At 50.5% G+C, this 5,000-nt stretch overlaps 1 non-coding gene across 1 annotated transcript in view; it reads right to left on the bottom strand.

Annotated features, from left to right (window-relative positions):
- Nucleotides 1-626, bottom strand: part of LOC126435723 (small subunit ribosomal RNA) — a 1,909-nt gene extending 1,283 nt beyond the window's left edge. Inside the window, exon 1 of the ribosomal RNA XR_007580150.1 lies at nt 1-626. This exon is cut by the window's left edge and continues 1,283 nt beyond it. This is a non-coding gene — a ribosomal RNA (small subunit ribosomal RNA).
- Between the last annotated feature and the right edge of the window lie 4,374 nt (nt 627-5,000).

Raw genomic sequence — 5,000 nt, forward strand, 5'->3', positions numbered from 1 at the left:
ACTTTAATATACGCTATTGGAGCTGGAATTACCGCGGCTGCTGGCACCAGACTTGCCCTCCAATAGATACTCGTTAAAGGATTTAAAGTGTACTCATTCCGATTACGGGGCCTCGGATGAGTCCCGTATCGTTATTTTTCGTCACTACCTCCCCGTGCCGGGAGTGGGTAATTTGCGCGCCTGCTGCCTTCCTTGGATGTGGTAGCCGTTTCTCAGGCTCCCTCTCCGGAATCGAACCCTGATTCCCCGTTACCCGTTACAACCATGGTAGGCGCAGAACCTACCATCGACAGTTGATAAGGCAGACATTTGAAAGATGCGTCGCCGGTACGAGGACCGTGCGATCAGCCCAAAGTTATTCAGAGTCACCAAGGCAAACGGACCGGACGAGCCGACCGATTGGTTTTGATCTAATAAAAGCGTCCCTTCCATCTCTGGTCGGGACTCTGTTTGCATGTATTAGCTCTAGAATTACCACAGTTATCCAAGTAACGTGGGTACGATCTAAGGAACCATAACTGATTTAATGAGCCATTCGCGGTTTCACCTTAATGCGGCTTGTACTGAGACATGCATGGCTTAATCTTTGAGACAAGCATATGACTACTGGCAGGATCAACCAGGGAGCTGCGTCAACTAGAGCTGAGCAGCCGGCCGCCCGGGAGTGTGTCCCGGGGGCCCGCGCGAACACGCAAGCGTCCGCTCAATTATTCTGCAAACAGGAGGAGGCTGAGCTCCCCTGCACAACACACCTCGAAACCCTCTCAGGTCCCGGCGGCGCGCAGCGCCGTCCTAAGTACTTGGTCGGGTTCGAGAGAGGCGCAATCGCCCGGAGTTAGGCGAGTAGACGCTTTAGGTGCGACCACCCGTGCTCCCAACTGAGCTTGCCGCTGCCGACAGAGGCCCGGGAGCGTGCTGTCGTGGCATTGCCGGCGGGAGACAACACGCGCCACCTACGGTGACCGGCAGCTCCAACGCCAGCGCCACAGAAGGACAAAAGCCCCACTTGGGTGCCGAAGCGAACTCTCCCAGCACAGCGCACGCGCCAACACGTCCGCACAGCTGCGATACAAACCACCTGCGAGAACCGCTGGGGCGACCGAGCAGCAGACGGCGTCGCGGCGCCGAGCGCCGGGCGGCGGCGCATCCTCAGCGCACACAGTCCTCAATCGGACCAGCACACTGCAGATGGCCACCGCGCTTCGCACCGGGCCCGCGAGGACCTACTTTGGCCGCAAGGCGCCGCGAGCAGGGGGCGCCGGCGCGCAGCTGCGCCGCCTGCCGCGTCCGTCGGCCGGCGCGCCTGCCACTGGCCGCCCCCACCAGCCGGCTGTAGCGCGTGCGCCCACGCACCGCGCTGCCAGCACGCCGGGCGGCCCCCCCTCACCGGCCGGGGACGGTCCCACCCAGCCACCGCCGCGTATCGCCTCACACCCAGATCCCCTTTCGCGTTCGTGGGCATGGTGGGTCCCCTTTCACGTTCGTGGGCATGGTGGGTATCCCTGAAACAACCGGTTAATAGCTCGACCGATCGTCGCCAACACTGATTCACCTCTAGCGAGAACAACCGCACCACAACGGGTTACCTGTTGTTCATTTGCGTAACGTCACCAGCAAACGTAGACGTCCATCGCCATTTGCAACGAGTATTGCATGCCTGTGTCAGGTGTCACAACACACTACGTCTGCCCACATAGACGCAACAACATGTGCACGCCTCGAGAACACGTGGAAGGTAGCCCCCGTACGTATGCGGTGTCCATTGCGCGAACGACTGTCAGCCGGCCTCTGCAGGATGTCGCAGATGTGGAACGCGGTGCAACATGCTATCACGGTGTGTGAGAAGAGACGACTACGTCCGAATACACGCTCCACTACATCAACAGACTGCTCATGCTGATCGCCATCCAGGGCGTCCGTTCCTCCCACACGTCTGAATGGCGTACCACACTGCAATCCAGCTCTTATAGGGAGACGACACGTAGCTGCGTGCACAATATTTGGACTGTATGGTCTGCCGTTGCTAGGCGCAGTCGTCGTACGGTCACACATGTGCCACGATGTATCATTCAGTACATACGGACCAATGTGCAGTACAGTTTGTGGGTTTTGCGTACATCGGCGGACAGGTGACAGGCCGTACCACAACGTAGGCTGAGTACGTCGGCATGCGAAGGGCATTGAACATGCAAACTTCTCAACGACCAGCTTGCGAAGGCAGGGGGGAAGGGGGGGGGGCATGTACGTCCTGCTGCTATCCACATTACAGTGTATAGCAGGAGCATGTGGAAAGTCAGCAACACCTGCAAGGTGTTTAACATGACGCGATACACAGGGGACCGGGCAGTGCGAATAGCGAACTATATTGCGAGGGTTGCGGTTAGGCAACACTACACTAATTTAACGAGTTGCATAACAATTACAGAGCAGGTTCAGCGACAACGTGCGTCAGGTTAAGGCGCAATATAGGTTAGGTTGAGGCACAATATAGGTTAGGTTAAGGCACAACATGGGTTACGTTAAGGCACAAATTGGGTTACGTTAAGGCACAACATGGGTTACGTTAAGGCACAACATGGGTTACGTTAAGGCACAAATTAGGTTACGTTAAGGCACAAATTAGGTTACGTTAAGGCACAAATTAGGTTACGTTAAGGCACAAATTAGGTTACGTTAAGGCACAAATTAGGTTACGTTAAGGCACAAATTAGGTTACGTTAAGGCACAAATTAGGTTACGTTAAGGCACAAATTAGGTTACGTTAAGGCACAAATTAGGTTACGTTAAGGCACAAATTAGGTTACGTTAAGGCACAAATTAGGTTACGTTAAGGCACAAATTAGGTTACGTTAAGGCACAAATTAGGTTACGTTAAGGCACAAATTAGGTTACGTTAAGGCACAAATTAGGTTACGTTAAGGCACAAATTAGGTTACGTTAAGGCACAAATTAGGTTACGTTAAGGCACAAATTAGGTTACGTTAAGGCACAAATTAGGTTACGTTAAGGTACAATATGGGTTAGGTTAAGGTACAATATGGGTTAGGTTAAGGTACAATATGGGTTAGGTTAAGGTACAATATGGGTTAGGTTAAGGTACAATATGGGTTAGGTTAAGGCACAACGTAGGTTAGGTTAAGGCACAACGTAGGTTAGGTTAAGGCACAACATAGGTTAGGTTAAGGCACAACATAGGTTAGGTTAAGGCACAACATAGGTTAGGTTAAGGCACAACATAGGTTAGGTTAAGGCACAACATAGGTTAGGTTAAGGCACAACATAGGTTAGGTTAAGGCACAACATAGGTTAGGTTAAGGCACAACATAGGTTAGGTTAAGGCACAACATAGGTTAGGTTAAGGCACAACATAGGTTAGGTTAAGGCACAACATAGGTTAGGTTAAGGCACAACATAGGTTAGGTTAAGGCACAACGTAGGTTAGGTTAAGGCACAACGTAGGTTAGGTTAAGGCACAACGTAGGTTAGGTTAAGGCACAACGTAGGTTAGGTTAAGGCACAACGTAGGTTAGGTTAAGGCACAACGTAGGTTAGGTTAAGGCACAACGTAGGTTAGGTTAAGGCACAACGTAGGTTAGGTTAAGGCACAACGTAGGTTAGGTTAAGGCACAACGTAGGTTAGGTTAAGGCACAACGTAGGTTAGGTTAAGGCACAACATAGGTTAGGTTAAGGCACAACATAGGTTAGGTTAAGGCACAACATAGGTTAGGTTAAGGCACAACATAGGTTAGGTTAAGGCACAACATAGGTTAGGTTAAGGCACAACATAGGTTAGGTTAAGGCACAACATAGGTTAGGTTAAGGCACAACATAGGTTAGGTTAAGGCACAACATAGGTTAGGTTAAGGCACAACATAGGTTAGGTTAAGGCACAACATAGGTTAGGTTAAGGCACAACATAGGTCAGGTTAAGGCACAACGTAGGTTAGGTTAAGGCACAACGTAGGTTAGGTTAAGGCACAACGTAGGTTAGGTTAAGGCACAACGTAGGTTAGGTTAAGGCACAACGTAGGTTAGGTTAAGGCACAACGTAGGTTAGGTTAAGGCACAACGTAGGTTAGGTTAAGGTACAACGTAGGTTAGGTTAAGGTACAACGTAGGTTAGGTTAAGGTACAACGTAGGTTAGGTTAAGGTACAACGTAGGTTAGGTTAAGGTACAACGTAGGTTAGGTTAAGGTACAACGTAGGTTAGGTTAAGGTACAACGTAGGTTAGGTTAAGGTACAACGTAGGTTAGGTTAAGGTACAACGTAGGTTAGGTGAAGGCGCAATGTAGGTTAGGTTAAGGTACGATATACCTTAGGTTAAGGTACAATATCGCTTAGGTTAAGGTACAATATAGCTTAGGTTAAGGTACACGTTGTAGGGAAAGGTGTATTTTGGGGGGGGAGGGGGCGGCAGGTTCGTTGATAGTGATTATCGTAAGTGCATGCCTGCGGGATCATCCGATTTGTCACGTCAGGATGCACTTGTGGCTCATGACAGGCGGCGCTCCGATTCCAAGGTTGTGGCAGATCTGTGTCTTTCATTCCTGCCATTGTTTGTGTACTGTGACAGGAGGCAGTATTGTGATGTTGGGTGCACCCCTGTGTAGGACATGTGTGGGTGTTCGTGGCTTAGCTGAGCAATGGCGGATGTCGGAAGGGTGGGATATTCTGTTTTCTGGGTGGACCTCCCGGTCTGGTTATGATAGTGTGGATTGTGTAATGTGGCGGAGAGGATGCACCGGATGTTCTTCCATGCTGGTGGTTAGATATTGTGTGTGTGCCTGTTAGAGGCAGAGAGTAGTGTGTGATAGTGTCTGGCTGACGTGTGGTTCTCATTGTGTGCAGAGTCTTTCAGCATGTATAGGGACGGTTGTATATATTATCTGTATTCTGATGGCTCTGCATCTATTACTAATCAGTGCCGTGTATACGGTTACTCTGGTTCCAGTCGAAACTGTTCTATCTCTGTACATTAGTGACACTGCGGCTCCACT

This window comes from Schistocerca serialis, unplaced genomic scaffold (assembly GCF_023864345.2).
Source record: "Schistocerca serialis cubense isolate TAMUIC-IGC-003099 unplaced genomic scaffold, iqSchSeri2.2 HiC_scaffold_1216, whole genome shotgun sequence".
Lineage (NCBI taxonomy): Eukaryota > Metazoa > Arthropoda > Insecta > Orthoptera > Acrididae > Schistocerca > Schistocerca serialis.